Here is a 20878-nt window from a genome sequence, read left to right as displayed (position 1 = left end):
GGTGTGACCTAACTGAGGAGCCTGAAACTGGGGAGCATTCAAAGAAGCCCAGCTGCTGTATAGCATCAGGGCGGGATGTTGGTGTGGCACAATCCTATGCAGGAAATAAAGAAGCAAAAAAAATCTTCTTGAAAGAAGGAAAGAAAAGGATAGAGATCATTCTCAATAGCTGATCCAAGTTTTACCAAGTTCTCTAGCACATATAATAACAAGGAACTCCCAAAATCTTGTTCATCCCTGGGAGAGGAAGGGAGATTCTGTCAAACCTCTTGATGGATTCTAGTTCAGCCACAAGTCTTTACCTGCAGACAGAGACCATCATTTCTTCCTTGGCTCGTTTTGTCGTCCAACCCGACCTATCCTGTCTTTACATATTGAGTATGTCTAGCTGCTGGGGCCAGCATGCTGTTTGGATAAAATAATAGGTTAACCGTCATACTTTCAGTGTCCCATCCATATATACAAACCACTTCTGGGATTTACAGACTGTAAATTCTCTCCCCCCCTCCCCCCCATCTTGTTACTTTGCCCAAGTCCCTGCATTCACTAATTTCTGCCATCTGAAAGTTGGCTCTTCCCAAGCACCAATGGATCATATGGTTGGGGGGAGAGAGATACACTTATTGTGGTTAAGCTCTAGTCTTTTTCACATAATAGTCCAAGAAATGGGGGGAGATTTCACAGGAGCAAACTCCCCCCCCCCTTACATGCATTCACTTAAAGGCATGTACACACATACAGGTGTACTCATATAGGTACCTCTCAATCAGAAACCATCAAAAAGCAGGACTCCCTTTTTTGGAGAGAGACCCACATGCACACTCAGAGTGGACCTTTAATATATTTGAATGAACACACTTAAGTTGGGATGAAGTTCAGCACTGCAGTGTACCTTCCCTCTCCTACAGTACTCCTAAAACATTGGGTTCACATGCTTAATTTTGGCTGGACTGTGCCCAAATTTGTGTAGCCTATTTATTGAGTAGTTTGCCATGGCACTGCATAAAAGGCCTTGAATAAGGAAGCTCTTTTTTTCCATATTCAAGGCCTTTGATACAATATGGTGGCACGGTGCTCAATACCTTAAAAATCTGGGCAGAATAACTAAAGTTGTGTTTAAGAGTAAATGTCAATGGGTGAAATTTCAACTTGTGTTGAATTCTGCCATTGAAATCAAAGAGATTTAAAAGTGATCAATATTGGCTTGATTGTGGCCTTAGCCGGTTTGAATTTTTAGTCAAAAGGCTTAATCTGTGACCAGAATTATAATGTAATAAGGTAAGGTTAAAGGTTTCCCTCACTCGAAAGCTAGTTGAATCCGACTCTAGGGGATGGTGCTCATCTACATTTCCAAGCCGAAGAGCCAGCGCTGTCCGAAGATGGCATGTGGCCTGCACGACTAAACGCTGAGGCACACTGAACACTGTTACCTTCCCACCAAAGCTGTACCTATTTATCTACTTGCAGTTTCTTGCTTTCAAACTGCTAGGTTGGCAGGAGGTGGGGCCAGAGACGGGCGCTCACTCCGTCACGTGGCACTTGGGTCTCGAACTGCCAAGCTACAGACCTTCCGGTCTGCAGCTCAGCATCTTAACTTCTGAGCCACTGCAGCCCCAATAATGTAATAAAACATACACCAAATCATACACCATAGACTAGTAAAAGCAAACTGAATCTTGTGTTTATTTTTAAATTGGCTGCATGGTGTTGCAAGGTTAGGGCTTTCATAAGGGGCCTGAGTTCCCAAGTGTGGAACCTGCCATTGAGGATCTAGGTCAGCCTTAGGAGATCTCTGATAATATAAAACAGCCCAATTAGATGATGTGGTCCATGGGGTCGCAAAGAGTCGGACTCAACTGTGCGACTTGAGCAACAACAATTAGAAATGGCATATATGTTTAAATTCCATTGATACAGTTTCTTGCAACTTTCAAGATGTAAGTATCTTGAAAGTGATTTTGAATTTTTAAAATATTCCTTGTTGCTGCTGTGTGCTACAGCACAGCATGACCACATGATGACTGCATTAATTTGTATTGAAGATGCTGACCCAAGTCCATGCTGCTCACACAAGAATGCTGTGGTTGGAAATTGCCCATTGTTACGACAAAGGTTTTTGCAGCATCCCTCTGACTGAAAGCAAGGGTAAAGAGTTCTCTCTGTAATCTACAGCAAAGGCTCAGGCAAACTCCCCGTTACCTCCCATGCAAATATACCTACTGATCCCAAACAGGAAAAAGGGGACACATCTTTATTGCAGGGGCTGATCAGAACGCTACCTACGTCCTCAGTGGGTCCCTTTCTATTAGTGTATGCATGTGGGTGTGTTGAATTTCAACTGTCTCCAGACAATGAGTGCAGCAGGCCCATTATGGCGGTATAAACTTGCCATCTCACAGGATCTTCAGAAGTTAGGTGGATATTTCATGAAGACAGTTGTGCTAGGCAAATCATTCTAACATAAGGAAGTCTCACAAGTTTTAATCAAGTAAGAGACAGGAAATTGATGGTTTCAGTTATACCACTGTGCTCACTATGGATATGTTTCTGTGGCATTTTTGCAGCCTCTGCAAAATGTTGTAAGTAACCTGTGATTTTGGCATTGCAATGAGCAGCTCAGCAGGACAATCTTCACCAACACAATGCTTCTCAGTCACTGGGTGATTTCTCACTAGAGCTGTCTCACAGCACAGCCCCGACACAAACATGTCAATTTCACACCCGAGGCTGCGGGGCTGCATTTGACTCAGAGCTTCGCCCGATTTCCTCCGCAGTTTCATGATCCTCAAAAACCAGGATCACGAAACTGCGGAGGAAATCGGGTGAAGCCCCGAGTCAGAATGCAGCCCCGGAGCTTCGGGTGTGAAATTGACGTTTGTGTCGGGGCAAACGGCGCTGTGCTGCGAGGCAGCTCTAGTGAGAAATCGCCCACAGAATGGTTCATTAAGTTGTGAATCACTTCATTAACTGAGAATGTTGCAAGGTGGGCCTCACAAGTGCCCATTTTACACCTTGGGGAAGAAGGAAGTTACTCAGCCAACCTGGGTCTCCAGCCTCAAGGGTCTCCAATAAGACTTCTGTTCCTCAGTGCCCCCACTTCTTTCTCAGGATCACCAGCAAAAAGAGGTGCCGGAACTCTCAAGAGGGAAATGAAGGAGAAACACATGGGATTCGCTTGTTGTCCTCCTCTGGCCAGTCATCTGCATTTTTATGGCACTTAATGGCTCTGTACTAGAGTACTATGGAACTGCGGTGGCTCAAGTGGTTAAGACGCTGAACTGCAAGCTGTGGAAGGTCAGTAGTTCAGCAGTTCGAGACCCAGGTTGCTGCATGAGGGAGTGAGCTCCCGTCTCTAGTTCCAGCTCCTGCCAACCTAGCTGTTCGAAAGCAAGAAATTGCAAGTAGATAAATAGACACCACTTCGGTGGGAAGGTAACAGCGTTCCGTGCGCCTAGGTGTTCAGTCATGCCGGCCACATGACCACGGAAACATCTTCGGACAGCGCTGGCTCTTTGGCTTTGAAACGGAGATGAGCACCGCAACCCTAGAGTCAGACTCGACTGGCTTTTGAGCAAGGGAACCTTTACCTTTACTAGAGTACTAAATCATCCCCATTTGTTTCACAACTTTCTTCCTACTAAAACACCTTATAGCCCCAACAGCTGTCCTTTGGTGCTGCAAATTTTGGCACAAATCCTAGGGTGGAAGGCATTTCACCACAGAGAAAACACCTTCATCAAAAATTACATAAAATAAAAAATAATCAGTATTGGAAATCTTGTACATCTTAAAAGTGAATACATATTTTCCTCCTTTGTATTCTTTGAGTGCTGCTATTATGTATCTTTTTAATCATATTAGGAGCTGTGGTGGCTCAACTGGTTAAGACGCTGAATTGCAGGCTGTGGAGGGTCGGTAGTTCAGCAGTTCAAGACCCGGGTGTGCCTCATGATGGAGTGAGCTCCCGTCTCTAGTTCCAGCTCCTGCCAACCTAGCAGTTCGAAAGCAAGAAATTGCAAGTAGATAAATAGGTACCACTTCAGTGGGAAGGTAACAGCGTTCCGTGCACCTTGGTGTTTAGTCATGCCGGCCACATGACCACGGAAACGTCTTTGGACAGCGCTGGCTCTTCGGCTTTGAAACGGAGATGAGCACCGCAACCCTAGAGTCGGACTCGACTGGCTTTCGAGCAAGGGAACCTTTACCTTAATCATATTAACACATTCTGTGTTGCCTAGGCTCCATATGTGGAGGCTGCCCCACTGTGATTTGTTTAGGTAGTTTTGCTTTTCTCTTGTGTGGATTGAAGAAAGGACTGAATACTGAGAAGTGGAGAAGCAGCTCTGCTGCTGCTGAGCACTGGCATCTGTGAATATATTATCTCTTGGGCATTAAAGAGAAGCCAAAGTCAGTGGTGCCAGAGGAACTGAGAGGAACTGACACCATTAGGTCAGATAGATACCATAGCTAAACATCTGTCTTGCATGTCAGCAGTGGGCCTTGATGTCCCAAAGGGTTTCATGCATGTGATGTGAATATGATGATGATCAACCTCCATACCATAATAGGTAGCCCTAGAATATATAAATCCAGTGACTGTATTGCCAGAGTGATTATGGGGACCCATATTTACTCTGTTCCCATATTGACTCTGACAACACAAACACCGGACCCAACAACAACAGCCGTACATCTCTGATTGATTTGCTTGTTCATCTTCCAACTTTATTTATGCCATCAAGTGTCAGCAATGCTCTTCCACTCTCTACATTGGCTAAACAGGTCAGTCCCTGTGCAAAAAAAGGGGGAGGGGTGTAAATCTGACGTTAAAAAATCACATCACTCAGCAACTGGCGGGAGAACATGTTTATCTTGGTTGCAACTTTAAATGCTGAGCTTAGAGTGGCAGTACTCAAGGAGAGATTACCATACGGGACTGCTGGATTCGAGTTCATTCACAAATTTAGAACCATAGAGAATTATTATCTCTATTACAGATGCTAAAATTCTGCCCCTAAGGACTTCTCCCTGGTTCTAATCAGGCTGATTACATTTTGCATTGTACGTTTGCATCCTGACTCCCTTGTTTGTCACACTGCTCCCTCCTTCTGGGATATAAAAGTCGAATCTGCATTTGCATTTTTAAATCAGTTTCGTGCTGCTGTGACGCCGTCTTTCTCTATGCTTGTTTGAACGTTGTTTGGAGAAGATTCCTTTAAAGCAGTGGGGAGGCGCAATGACAGTGGAGCCACCACGAGAAGGTGATAAACATAGGTGGACGTGCAAAAGTATGCTAGCACTGTTGAGGTGTGAAAACGAAACCAAATGTAGACAGCTTTTTTGAAGACGGAGTCAGAAGGCTGGGGCCACTGGTGGGAAAGACAAATGCAGATTCGACCAAAGACTCAGAAATTTCCATTCCAACATGTATCTGACAAAAGGAACTTTGACTCTTGAAAGTTTATACCCTGAAAATCTTGTCAGTCTCTAAGGTGTCACTGGATTTGAATCCAGCTCTTCTGCAGCAGACCAAACATGGCTACCCTATTGAAACCAGTTTCTTCAGAAGGAGCAACTTTGATATAGATGTTGCTGAGCTAACCCTTTTATTTAAGTCCTTTATCCTGCTTTTTCCCTAGTCAGAACTCAAAGATGCTTATAAAATACAAAACCACAATTTAAATAAACGGGGGGAAAACACTGGCGAGCAGAAGAGCAAGGCAGTAAGCAGTCTTGGAACAAGGTAGGGTACCACATACCTTTCTGGACCAAATATGACATATGGTAACACAAGTGACACTTTTTTTGTGACAGGAACCATGTTATAAAACAGAGTGGATTTCATCTGCTTGGAAAAGAATTTGGGTGATAACAGTGCCTGCATTTCTGACTCCATCCTTCAACAAGAGAAATATATAAAAGGCACAGGATTGAGTATGTTTAGGATTAATAGGGTACTTGGGTTGCAAATCTCCTAGAGACATCCTGAGGCCTGAGTCTCTGACAGGTAACTATGAATAGCTGCCCTGAATGCCTAGAATAGTTTGAGGAACTTCCCTTAAATGGTTGGAGGGTGTTTTATGGAGATTAATCAGTGATTTGGCCACAGTGATCTATAGTCTGATCACATACAGGTGAGATTACGGTGATGCTCTCTAACGCACTGTATGCAGTGCTGCCTTTGAAAACTGTTCAGAAACGTCAGAATGCAGTAGCCGGGTGACTGTCAGGGGCTGGATACAGGATTGTATCACTTCTGTGCTAAACGATCTACATTGGATGCACATCTATTTCCAGGCAGTTCTTGTCCACCCAAAGTACTGAATGTTCCTTCGTCTCATGTATTTCAATTATTGTTACATTACTTTGTCTAAAAGCCTATGTACTATGCAGACTTCCTTGAATAAGTGAATGAATACTCTGAGTTGCTTTTATCGGCTGCTTTTATTGATAATGATTTTGTTTTTGTTCTTATTGATCATTTTTAAATAGTTTTTGTTTTAACTGTGAGCCACCTTAAACAGGCCTGGAGAGGCGGCATATAAATCTTCTAAATAAATGAAGCGAGAATAGATTAGATTCAGTTCAATTGCTTTACCATGTACTCATGTGCTTTTATACCTTGGCGGCTGCTTTATTTTATTACTGGGTTTTCAGTTGGTTTGTATTTCTTTGGTGATTCATCCTTTTACTCTTTCGTTTATTTAGACTTTCATCCTTTTCACCATTGTATTTTAATAAACTGTTTAAATTGTTTCTGTTAAGCTACTGAGTCCCTGGAGTCTTTACTAGTTCAGTGTTTGCCCACTGGGACAATATAAGAATCCTATTTTCAGTGGAAGAAACCTACCCGGGGATAAACTAATCTGGGTACAATGACCCAGGTAGTAATATGGGCCCAGAAGACCTTTCAACATTCTGATTATACGCTAAAGTGTACTTGCGGGAATGCCAGATTCCAGTTTCTCTAAACAGAGCAATAAAAGCTAGTGAAAATAAGATAACATTCAGAGAAAAACGGAGGGGGGGGGGGTAGAGAAGACCAACAGCATTCGGATCCACAGTAACATTAACACCCGTTTCTTAAACACTGACAGACTAATGTCATTGTAATGCCAGCACAGCATTATGCTGTGCAATATTGCACTTGATGTAGGCAACAATGTCCCATCACACAGTGCAATTTTTCTAAACCTACAAGAGTAGAACTCTGTTTAGGATTGCACTGATAATCACTTATGTCCCAGCACAACAAATTTTAGAAGTTGGCTTCTGGATTGCCACTTATTGTCATTTATTATTTCCACATAAGTGGCCTTGAGAATGGCATTCTGGTTCATGTGAGTTTTAATTTAAAAGAGATTCTTGACTATGAAACTTTGCCCCCTAATGGGAATTGCTCATATGAGTAGATCACTTTTACGAACTGCTCAGTGCACAGTGGCCGAACTGTGCACCAGTAAGATCACTTCCACATTGGTGCTTTGGTCTGACTTGGCTGTAAATGTGAAGTGTGCCCCCCTCCCCACTTTCATATAGCATCGTGGTGTGCTCATGCACCTTTCAGCTTGTCCTCAACTTTGCTGTGTTCTTTCCTTTGGCTATGATTTTGTTTTAAAAGAGCAGGGGCCGACCAGAAGCTCCACTGCTACGAATGGCTCTGCATTTTTTGCATTCACAAGAGTCCCTTTGGCATGTGGAAATAGCGGAAGACAGCCCTTTCTTCTTCCACATTATGCCTCATCATCATTCCAGGTTCAGGGGAAAAATCTCTGCCATTGTGGCAACTCTTTTCCAGACTCTGTAATCCTGAGAACTGCTTTCAGGTACGAAACAAGATGCCACTTCTATTATATCGTTCTTTATGTAAGGAAGCAGTCTAAAACCTGTCACAAATCCTTTTCTTTATGTGATTGTTCTGGCATGCGTTTGAGAGTTTGTTGGCATCTTTATGTCTAACTCTGAGCTTTGGCCCAGAGTGTGGCTCAAATAATCCACACAATGGAGCCAAGTACAGAAATGGAACAGGTTTCTACAGTGCTGAGGGAATCCCCAGATTTGCAGGGGGGTTAAAAAAGGAGGGGATAAAATGAAATATAAAAGTAAAAGGTTTACCTTGCAAGGTCTCACAAGCACTGGGAATAGTGGGAGGGAAGAAAGGAAGCAGGGAAAAGGGAGAAGTTGTAGGGTCTGTGATGGGGAAGGGAAGGGGGAAATAGTGTGAGGAGGATGAGATTCTCCTTCCCTTAGTCCTCATGGGTCTCCCATTTGCTCACATGTATTAGCATTCCTACAGCACAATCTCACAATTTTAGCCATTTCTATGCCTCTTCTGTCAGAGTATAACTAAGGGAAAGTAACAGTGAAAACAGCCTTAACTGACAAGCTCAGGGAAATAATAATAATACCTCACTCTGTCAGTCTCCAAAAAGGACTCCCCAAGTCTATATTTTTCTCTGAGAGAGTTTGAGACACTTGTAACAGATAAGGGGAGCAATCAGAAAGCAGAAGTCGAACATATGAGAGGGAGAGAGATTTTGACCCAGATTTTCTTGGCTTTGATTGTGTTTTCCTAAAGGTGTCATCAGACAACAGAAACTGCCAATGAGAGTGAGCCGTAACACCCCGAGACACTGAACCCCCCTCTGGTAAGAAAATGATGGAAACAAGAATCAAAAGAAGAAAAATGACTCAGCAGTAAATGGCTTATGAAAACAAGTCTGGCACCTGGGATGCTGTGTTTGTGACTACAAAGAGGACATGTTTTCATGCTGTGCCATTTAAAATCTTCCTTGAAATTCTTTATTTTAAAACTTTAGCTTTATCTACATTAGGTTGGGGAGGTTACATCCCAAATCCTGCCATGTAATTTCAGATTCCAGTTTGGCAGTGAAAACAAGCATTAAATAGGTATGTTAAATGTAGGTACTACTATGCCATTGGACTACTAACTTCTGCTTAACATTGGCGTAGCTTCGTTAGTATTTTAAGGAGTCATAGTAGAGAAATTGAAGAAAAAGAACAGTCATTTGAAGGAACAGGGAGCATAAAAACACCACTGGAGTCCCTGGCAAAGTTGCCAACACTCACAAGTCATGGTGACGTCAATACCCATATGTTAGCTGTGCATGTAAGGAGCCAATTCACTCACCGTGAAGCAGGTATCTGGGGACAGAAGCTTTTGTTGTTGTTGTTCAGTTGCACAGTCGAGTCCGACTCTTCGTGACCCCATGGACCAGATCATGCCAGGCCTTCCGGTCTTCCGCCGTCCTCTGAAGTTTGCTCAACTTCATGTTCGTTGCATCTATGACACTGTCTAACCCTCTCATCCTTTGCTGTCCCCGTCTTCTTTGACCTTCAATCTTTCCCAGCATCAGGGTCTTCCCCAGTGAGTGCTCCCTTCTTTTGGTGGCCAAAGTATTTGAACTTCAGCTTCCTCACCCCCAACTGTTTGCTGTTCTGGGCAGAAGAGAGTTGCTTTTCTGGGGAACCAGGGGAGACTCAAGAACTAGGTGGAGCTGCAGTGACAGCCAGAATAAACCTCTTGTGAGAGAGGATACACTCCTGAGAGATCAAGAGCCTTCAGAGGCCTGGGAAATGGTCAAGGTGGAAACTTTCAGCTATTGACTCACCTCAGGCTGTCCAGGCAGTGGAGGGAGGAGAAGTTCAGTGCCCATAATCCTCCTCCTATTCCAATTTAAAGGGTGGGCTTGGATATACCCCCCACATTCAGTATCACTCCTTAGAATCATCAGGTCCCAAACAGAAAACAAAACTGAGCAGACACAACGGCTGTGGTCACACACATTAAATAATCTGCTTTCAATCCACTTTCAACGCACTTTTGAATTGGATTTTGCCAGTTCGCACAGTAAAAATCCAGTTGGAAAGTGCATTGAACGTGGATTGAATGTGGATTATTTAGTGTGTGTGTGACCGCACCCAAAGACAATACAACACCCTATAAACAACTGTAGCAAAACTGGTAAGAGCCCTACAGACTGCAGATGGCCACACAAACAGACAGGGATGGAAAATAGGCAGTCCAGTCATCTTTCCCAGCCTGTGGAAACAGATCGTCTGGGAGGACACCCCCCCCAAAAAATCATGGCCTTCTCCAGAAAAGCGTTCAGATCACATTGAGGGAATGCTCCAGGAGAGGAAGAAGCAACTTATACACATTTATACAAACAGTTTCTCAGAAATACCTCACGGAGGGGTGGGGGAATGACACACACATCAGGAATGTCTTTCTGAAAGCAAGTCTGATGAATGAAGTTACCAGACTTCTAGTTCTGGATGAACTCTTGTGCTTTTCAAAGTTGCATGACAGTCAGCCAGCTAATTTCATTATCACTGCATCTCCATGCTAGATACGACTTCACCTGTCTCATACCTGTCTGTTAACCAGCCTACAAAGTTCCATGAGTCCCACCAGAAGTAGAAAGCTGGTAATTCCAAAGCACAGCAGCTGTTTGCCTACTGATCACTGCAGTTGCTTGTCTTGCTGCGGACCTTACTTGTGATCTGCATTGCACTGGAAATAAAGAGCAACTTAGGTTCAGGTCCTCAGCAGATAGCAGTGAATGAGTGAGGGTGCAATCCCAAGGACAGTTTTCAGAGAGTAAGTCCCATTTAATACCATAGGTTTACTTCTGAGCAGACCTGTTTAGGATTGCTCCTGAGTACTATTTATTTATTTATTTATTTATGAAGAGAATCGTGGCATCTAGCTGCTCTTCTAGTATGCATGACTCACACAGAGGACTTATAGTTCACTCCTAGCCATTTATCTCAGTAGACTTAAACTGGAACAACTCTGTGCAAGGAGTGCACTTTTCAAAGTTCCTTAGCTCTCCAGATAGCATAGCAGGGCCATGGAATTGCACTGCCAATGGCAAATAGCAGTATATTATAAGATTGATTTGGTTTCCGATAGTAGCTAGCATGTAGGTACTGTTTTGGAATAATGTGAATAGCTCGAATCATGACGGTAAGAGAGGATTACTCCTCTTCTGTTCTATGCTTGTTATCAACTTGTTTTACCTGTTTTCGAGCAAAATTCTCTTTGGACTTCCTTTCTAAATTCCTTTCATTAAAGTTGTTATGTTTCCTTATGGATAATTTCCTTTGGATAATTTACAGAAACGTATCTGTGTTTACAGAACTGTATCTGAGTCCAAATAAATGGACGAATAAATGTATCTTGGTCCAAATATCAGATGAATATCTTCTAAGTGAAGCAGGGCTTTTATTGAACATAGACAGCGTTTAAGAGATTCAGACATAATTTCCTTCTGCTTGATATGGAACAAAACATTCTATGCTTCCATCAGGACCTGCTGTGATGGAACTACCTAGGTATCATTCACCAAGATAAGCCCAGCAAAGCTATTTAACTAATTCTGGCACCCAAGTAGATTACAGAACTCCTATGGAGTAAACCTGTGAAAACTGCATCACTTATTGCTCTGAAAACTGAAGCGCTGTATTATGTTGGAAAGCATGAAAGGACGGTAATGGACGACACCTGCCTGTATGCAGTTAAATGCTTAAAAATTAGAAAGTAACAAACAAGCCAAACTGGAAAGCTAATTTATCTCTAACACTCCTCAAGCACTACCTTTAGCAATTATTCAGTCACTCAGTCATATTCATTAACATGCAAGACAAAGGCCATGCAACTGTTTTTGGAACGAAAATATGGAAAACCTAAAGTTCCCCAATAAATCAAATATATTGCATAAATCTTTTTCAAAAGACACATTTAAAAGCTATATGTGAATTAATTCAGTATTTATATGACGAGGTAAATAGTGCAGTATTGCATAAACTGTTCAAATGTTGCTTGTAGATTCCCTGACTGTAATCTGTAATCTGTAAATCCTTTTTCTTAAAGTAAACCTGCCCTTGCTTGCTGTTGTTCCTGATGGAATCATCACAAAAGAAAAACTTGGGAAAATTAAAGAAATAATTATAAGTGAATTCAGATAGCTCTTTATTTTAGAACAGGGGCATACCTAGCCAATTTGGCACCCAGGGCAGATAATTTTATTAACACCCTCTCCTCTTTTCTTTTCTTTTTTGCCATCAAGTCACACCTGACTCATGGTAAGCCCATAGGGTTTTCAAGGCAAGAGATGCCTCCGTGTTAGCTCTGCTTAACTTCTGAGATCTGGGGGAGGGGGACACAGAAAAATTAGCTGAAGGAAGACAGAGATGAATGAGAAACATCTGGAAAAGAGGGAGAGAAATTCAGAGAGGGAAAGGTTGTGCTGCACTAGGGTCTCAAACTGCCGAGCTACCGACCTTCTGGTCTGCAGCTCAGTGTCTTGACCTCTGAGCCACCGCAGCCCCTATAGTGATGATAATGAAACAGTTAAAAAAGCAAAGGGGGTTTAATGTGAAGAAAGGCAACCATCAAGCTCGGAGGGGAGAGAGGGAGATATGTTGAGCTGAAACATATGGAACCTTAAGTGGACTGTTTAAATACTTAACTATCTACTTCCAGTCATTAAACAATAGAATCTAATCCAAGTATTGTAATTCCTAACCAGTGTCTTTTTGAAAGAAAATAAAATCCCAGATAGACACACAGAAATCTAATCTAAATAAACCTTTTCAGAATAAGTTACAATAATTACCTTTTAATTCCCCTTTTCCCACATCCCAATGAGTCTCTTTCCTGCACCCCTTCCTTCCTTTCTTTCCTGCACCCCCTTCCTGCACCCCTTCCTTTCTCTACGTAAATTGTGCGGTTGTCAGAAAAATCCCCCCCCCCCCCCCAAGAAGAAGTATGTGTGCACACAAAAGCTTATACCTTGACCTTTGTTCTCTCTCTCTGGCAATTATTTTAGCAACTATCAATGCAATCTGCTAAGGAAGTCTGCTTCAGTGTTGGAAAAAAGTGAAGCTTAGTCAATCCTAGAGCTTTTTGCTATGCTCAGACTTCCCTGTGCCCCTAGTGGCTGCAGCCAGAACTGCATCTTAAAAATAAAAGGGAAGACATTCGGCTGGAGGGAGCAGGATGATGTTGGCTTTAAGCTGCAATTGAGGAAGACCACATTCCCACACCCCCTTGGTACACCACTGTTTTAGAAGAAATATAAGAGACAGAAATTTTCCACCCAAGAAATTTGTTCTTAAAACAAAGAGGCAAAAAGTCAAAAGAAGATTAGGTTTATTTCTTTACAAAACGTGGACTCTCCACTGCTTTTGTTGTTGTTGTTGTTTACTATCATGTCTGGTGTTTTGCTTCTGTTTTAGGCCTGGACTAACTACCTGCACAAGCAATAGAACAGCTATTTCCTGAGTCAGTTCAGATGCCTCATTCTCCCTGAAAGACTAGTACTATAGCAGCATAGTTCTGCAGAAAAAAGAAAGGTTCAATCCAGATGTCCCTTGTACAACACACACACATCAGTGCTATGACAGCATCTGGTGAGAGACTTACTGGTCTCCATGTGTGTGTGGGGGGGGGCTGAAATGGCATCATGTGGTGTGTGATGTCACTTCCAGTTGGAAAACCAGAGTCACCTGACCCTGTTTTGGTTATACTCTAGGAATCTGACAAATAGGGTCTTACCATAGAGATTTGTTGGATTCCTAGAAAGTCACCATGATGCGGTAGTTTTACGTTCTGTTTTTCACACAAAAGTGACGTTGGGTGACACCATTTTCCCCTCACCATTTTGTCCCACTGCTTATTCAAGCAGCAGCAGGGAACCAGGAAGCTCAGCAAGACTCTTTCTGCTGAAAGTGCATAAGTTGGATCCCTAATGACAGCGCTTCTCCCTTTGGTGGAGAAAGAAGGAAACTGGTTTCCTTGCTTGTTCCCTACAGCTCACACTACTGTTCAAAGACAATCAGTTCTGTGACAATACTGCTGCAGTCAAGACTCTGAATCTTAAGGGTGGTACCCTCACAGTACCCATCACCCATCAAGTAGAGAGTTTCTAGCAATATTACCAACATATAAAAAATCCCAATGGAATAGGGCAAATTTAGTTCCATTATGACACTGCTTCCCACAGTACTGAATAGTACACATTTGCAACTGATACTATTTATACTATTTTAATACTAAGTATAAGACTTATACCATAGCCTTCTCCCAAAGAACACAGGAGAGATTATGCATGGTTTCAGGACAGTCTCTCATCCAGGCACTGGACTTCCTTAGGTTTAGCAGCAGACCTGCAACATGTTTGGGAAAGAAGATAGGTTTTGAGAAAATGGTAGCATCGTAGAATTACAGAGCTGAAAGAACCCACATTTTATTTACACCAGTTTCTCAGAGAAAGGAAGGACTACAAGCCTTTATACAGGTCTGTACTAGAAATGCAACATTTGGGGGGCTTTTGAAATTATGGTGGAATGGGTTTTTCTGGGGCTTGGTGGGGGAAGCAGAGTTTCTGTCAAAAATTAAAATATATGCAATATTTTACTTTCCTATAAAACCTAAACTTATTTTACTTCTTTAACAATATAACATGCATAATCTATGCAGAGGTGCTGAACTCATTTTTTTACAAGGGCCGGATTTGACATAAATGTCACTTTGTCAGGTTGGGCCATGCATGTCATAAAATGTAATGCCAGGTACTGGAGATATTTCACCACTGTGACCCACACCCCTCCTCAGCATCTATGTAACCACCCTTTGCTCGATATGCACAAGACGTTTTGCACAGCACAGAGAGCTATTGCCCGACAATCAGGGTGCAACAACCAGAGACTTGTGGCTTTAAAGATTGTCGGGCAATAGTTAAGTCTTTAGACTTAACACATTTCGGAAGCTTTTGATGAGCTGCAGCATGAAGGGCTGCATTCCGTTGCTGCAGGTGCAGCAGCCAAAGACAGGTGGCCGTGGCCAAGTGGCATCTACCAGTGGTACCAATCAAGCCCTGCCTTAAAGAAACTGCTAAGGTCAACAGGCTTAGGGGAGGGGAGGGGTGGAGGCAGCCACACAGTCCTTCACCTCCCTCTGTCAAAGTTCCAAATTCAGCAACAAGCTTGAACTACAAGGGGAACGGCAATGTTCCCGAGCACTACAAGCAATCTTTAAACACTGCCACTCTCCAAAGATGCCAGCTCCACTTTAATTGCCTTTTGCAGACTTTTATGCAGCTCCATCGCATGATCCAACCACCCAAACGGGGTTGCCGTTCCCCAGTTGGGAGCAGGGGATCCCCTGGTTTGGAACCCCTCCCCCACAACAGTGCTATCAGAAAGTGGGGGGAAATGGCCATGTGGGGCTCCTCTCTGCTGTGGAATTACCCCCTCCCAACAACATGCCTACCTAACCCAGAAGTGACATAGGCACATTGGTGAGACTCTGGTTTTTGGGCAAAATTCTATGGCAGAATTAGCTTCAAACCATAGACTTTTGCCCCCAAACCAAAGCTTTGCCCCCTGATGCCACCAATGTGCATACGTCACTTCTGGGTGATGTAGGCACGTCGCGCCCAATGTCCCCAGTGTGCATACATCACCTGAAGGGGACACAGGAACGTTGTACTTTTCCCTCCCCTCTTTCAGAGCCTCCTGGTAAGTCACCCACCAGCTTGTAAGTTAGACCTGGCAACCCTACACCCAGAACATTACTCCCCATGTGCAAGCACACAAACACACATCCTGTGCCTTCCTCTGCAATGTGGAAACCCAGCACACTTTTCAGGGAGTTAGTGTTTCAGCTTTGCTTCTGATTTAATCCTCCCTGGACTGCCAAGGGAGGGAGACAGGAGAAGAGCCACACACATTTGGGTCAGCAAGTTAACAGGCTACAGCTCACCCAACTCAGTGGGCCTCTTCCGCCCCCAACCCTCAGAGTCCTGCACATGTTGCACCCGTTCCTCTTGTGCCCAGGCTGCTGTGCACAGCATGTTCGGCCTGGCCAGTTGCTTCATTCACACAGTTACATAAGCGGGCACGTTTGGCAAGCTGGCCAGTGGCTTTCCACAGGCACCTGTGCCCACGGGCACCTTCCCTAGGCTGCCTGCAAGTGGGAAGCCACTTGGCTGGGCTCGGTAAGGTCAGGCCAAAGATATTCTGCCTGCTGCACATGAATAGCCAGGCATCTTTCCAGCATGCCTACATGCTCTGGATGGAGGAGGAGGAGGAGGCGGTGACAGGCAGTGTGTCCCAGCCCAGTGCCCTGACTAAGAGCAGCAGGCAGGCCCCAAGGGGACTGGTTGCGTAGAGCTTGGGGTCAAACCAGCCCTCCTTGCACCTTATGGTTGCCAACTCTGTGTTGGGAATCTGTGGAGATTTGGGAGAAGATGCTGGGGAGGGCTCACGTTTGGGGAAGGGTGAGACTTCAGCATGGGGTATAATATCTTAATATCAGCCCTTCCAGTCCACATTCGGACTGGTTTCCCCACAATTGCTCGTGGACCACATAAGAGCCCTGGACCATACGTTTGACATGTCTGATCTATAGCTTATATAGCATATAACATTGTACTATTTGGCATTTCTATGGAAGTTAAAAATATAAATGCCTCAACTATCTACAGCAAAATTGCAAATATACCTAGTATCCAAGAGAGAACAGAAAAAGACTGCACCCTAAGCAACCTTCACACAATGTAGTTTTTGTCATCTGAGGAGTAGGAAAAATAAAAGCATTTTTGCAGTAAACAAAAGGAAGTGATTTAGAAAGAAACAATTTCGAATGGTCAGAATAGGGCTTCTAGCAGGTTTGCCTACTGAGAAGCAGAGGTGGAATGCCACTGCCTTCCTTTGCAGAGACTTCCTTGGCGGTTTCCCAATCAAGTACTGACCCTGCTTAGCTTCCAAGATTGGGAGAGATCAGGCTATACTGTACCATTCCACATCCCAATATATCTACACTATTCATTGGAATTATTATCTGCTGTAGACAGTCCTTCATAAAAAAAATAAAATCATGTTACATTTTTTTACACAGTTTATTTATCTTTTTCCATTACATAAAGAAAAACAAAACATAATCTTTCACATATTTTGGAGTTTACATTATACATTTCCCCCCATCCATTTATCTATCTTTTGCCATCTTTTTTGGAACATACTTTCTTCTCATGTTACATATTTTGAGTGAATTAGACCTGGCCTTAAAAAAACACTTTATATATTCCAAAAGGAAGACTATTTGATTAGAAGATTTTTTTCAGCACTCACCCAGATTTTCCACTTTGTCCAGGGGGGATCCTTAGGAGGAACCACCACCCCTTCTGTTTTTTCTGGGCTTCACATGTCTAGCCAGTACCTGCTGTTTTTTCTTGGGATATGCTTCAGGGGATTCCAGAAACATCTGTTCCAGTTGGCATCTCTGCTCAGGTAATGTCCTTATGAGGGAACTATTCCCTGAATTTGTTGCAGAAAATCCAGCACCTTATTACAGAGGAACTAACTTTCCCAAAATGTTTGGATATGAGTAACAATGAACGCTGTTGTTGCCCATTTCCATCTTGCTGTTTCAAACATTGTGGAGTTTTTAAAAAGGCTTGACAGAGGAAGTTCCATTTGGAGTAAAGGGGAGAAAATGGTTAAGAATGCAAAAAAATGACCATTCTCTTACCAAAACATTTGAGTAAACCAGACAGAGTAACAAATATTCAAATTATACATGTGCATGTGTAGACAAATTTTGTTCATGCAACACACATAAAATTATCTGAACCCTTTCATGGCCTGTGGTGTAATAAAATATTTATAACATTTGTTATTGTTCCCAAATTATAAGGCAATCATTGGTTTGTTGGAGATAATGGGATTTTAGTAAAGGAAGCTGTATAGGCTTGTTGGCTGTGTATCCAGCGTATGCTAAGTAGGTTGTAATAAATGCGACATACCTTAAAATAGGTCAGATAGATGTGGCATATGATTAAGTTTGCTCCTGACTTATACACATGGACACATTTTTTATTTGCATAAAAAGCTGTTCATGCTTTCTGTTTCTAAAGCAAAAAGATACTTTGTCTAATGTTGTAAAATACAAGGCATTTTCCTCTGACAGTTGGGTGCAGACTGTATGCGCATGCATTATTTATAGAAAATAATTGCAAGACAATTAGCTGAGCAACTGTAATGATTTTTGAATGGAGTAGGTAGTGAGACTCAGAAAACATATGGTATTGTACCAACTGTTTATAAATATTATAAGCAGAACTGTAAAGTAGAACGTCCTTCTACAAAAATCACCACAGAAAATATCTCCTTCAATAGTATGCTGCTGACTACCAATTGTACTGTCATCCCAGAATTTTCTCCTTTGGATGTTATTCTCTCACATATACTCCCCCCCCTTCCACCCAGGGGGTTTGTGTTTCTGCTACTCTTGAACTGTCCCTGAATACATCCAGTCAAATTTAGGTTCTAAGTTGTTCCCTACAGAGTATCTCAAAGCAGCTCACATAACGGCATATCCACAAGAGGCTTTTCAACAGTAAGTTGTGTAGGACTGTCTTGTGCATAGCCTTGCATGATAACTGAGCAATTCTGCACAGGAGACTGGAGAAATGTCAGGTGTATGAAAGATCCTGATGTACAGAAAGGACCACCCAAGAATCTCTGGGCCCAGTAAAATGTACAATGTTAGTCCCCTACCATAATCCCATTCCATACATACAATACCATAAAATAAGAGGAAAATGCAACCTTTTATTTCTGAAATGACATAAATATACTACTACAGCCCAAGTCATCCCCTCCCCAGGCCCCAGAGCCTGGATACAAATATGATTCTACCATTTTTAAAGGATTGTATTCTGTAGTTTTCAGGGGTCATTTCGTAGAAAAAGAGCTAGGGGAACTCATTAGTATAACTCATTAGCATATGCCACACCCCCTGACATCAGGGGCCCAACGGTGGACCTGCAAGGCCAGCGGGAGTGCGAGGAAGCCCCGCCAAGGCCCTCCCTGGCCCCAGGCAGGCAGGGGTGGGGAGAGGCGGGGAGGAAGCAACTTACCCTCCCTCTTCTCCTGCCTCCTCCTGGCTGAATGAGGGCTGGAAGCGGGGCGGCCGGAAGCAGGGGGCGGGGCTTCGTCATGTGCCCCGCCCCCTGCACCTCACCCGGGGGAACTGTGTTCCCCCGCGCTCCCCCCCGAAATGACCTCTGGTTTTCATTCTTTGCTAAGTATGAAACTGGAAGGTCCTATGAAAACATGCAGACTTTAGTAAATGTCCTCTTACTTCAATGCAATCGCTCAGTTTGGGCATAAAGGAACCTCAAAGGCACATGGAAAGAGACAAGAGTAATCAGATGTAATAACAGAAGCAACAACAGCTAGATATATATAGCCTTTCTGTGGTCTGAGGGATCTCTATGGTCTGAAAATAGACAAAACAATACCGGCTGTCCCTGGCACATTTTAAAAGTTCCATGTCATGCTGCTTCTGAGAAGCAGTTTTATACAAGCATGTTTATGGCACTATGCAGAGCTACTTGAAGTTATTTTGCAGCATACAGGGCATAAGACAGTGCAGAACAGGGTTGACAGTCACCAAGTAGCAGGGGTCATTTTGTAGAAAAAGAGGTGCAGGGGCTCATTAGCATAATTCATTTGCATATGCCACACCCCCTAACATCACTGGAAGTGTGTCAGAAGGCAACACCCACCGCTCAGGTGCCACTGGACTGTTTTGGATTGCTAGCTATTGGGGGGGAGGAAACGTGCAGATCTGTCCTCACAGAGGAGGGAGAGCTTGTAAAAGGTAAAGGTTCCCTTGCTCGAAAGCCAGTTGAATCCGACTCTAGGGTTGCGGTGCTCATCTCCGTTTCAAAGCCAAAGAGCCAGCGCTGTCCAAAGATGTTTCCGTGGTCATGTGGCCGGCATGACTAAACACCAAGGCGCACGGAACGCTGTTACCTTCCCACCAAAGTGGTACCTATTTATCTACTTGCAATTTCTTGCTTTCGAACTGCTAGGTTGGCAGGAGCTGGAACTAGAGATGGGAGCTCACTCCATCATGCTGCACCCGGGTCTTGAACTGCTGAACTACCGACCTTCCACAACCTGCCAATCAGCGTCTTAACCACTTGTACCTGAACAAAACTTGGTCTTAAAGGTGCCACTGGACTGTTTTGGACCAGGGGGCCAAGGGGAGGTCTGCAATTTACCTAGCCGCTTCTTGCTCTGACTGAGGGCTGCTGGGAGCAGGGGGTGGGGCTTGTTGCATGTGCCCGCCCCCTGGGCTCTTTACTGCCAGAGCTCCACTCCTGTGCGCTCCCACAGGAAATGACCCCTGCCAGGCAGTATCTGGAGATCTCCCAGAATCACTACTGGTTTCCAGGTTACAGAGATCAGTTCACCTAGAGTAAATGGCTGCCTTGGAAGGTAGACTGTATAGCATTATACTCCACTAAGGTCCCCCCTCCTCAAACCTCATCCCCCATAGGCTCCACACCCAACAGCTCCAGGGATTTCACAGTGCAAAACTGGCAACCCCAGGGATCACTCTTACAGGACCCTGTGTTGCTCGAATACAAGGCTGTGCATGGATTGGGGGCAGGGAACGACTTGGCAATTCCCCCCCCCCCACAGGAGCAGCAACTCCAGTGATTAAAGAAGTTGTCTATATTTCATTTGTATTTACACGCTAAACTGAATACTAAAGTTGTGACACCCACTCTTCTTTACAAAGACTGGGTATCCACATGTAGTTGTGGAATTTTCAGGTAGTAGAATGTGCCCTTACCACCTCACGCTGCAGGTGGGGAGGTCCTGTTTTTAATGCTCTCTCATGTAAAACCGTCCTGTAAATAAAAAATCAGGCACATTAGGGAGAGAGGTTGTAGCCTAGCACTTTCACGTGCATGGCTAGTTTCCCACATATAGGCAATTATAAATGTAGGGGAACTTTGAAAAATGTAATTTCTACCCATCAGTCTGA

Source organism: Gekko japonicus, unplaced genomic scaffold (assembly GCF_001447785.1).
Source record: "Gekko japonicus isolate JY-2015 unplaced genomic scaffold, Gekko_japonicus_V1.1 scaffold156, whole genome shotgun sequence".
NCBI lineage: Eukaryota > Metazoa > Chordata > Lepidosauria > Squamata > Gekkonidae > Gekko > Gekko japonicus.
Note: the sequence above shows the minus strand (reverse complement) of the source record.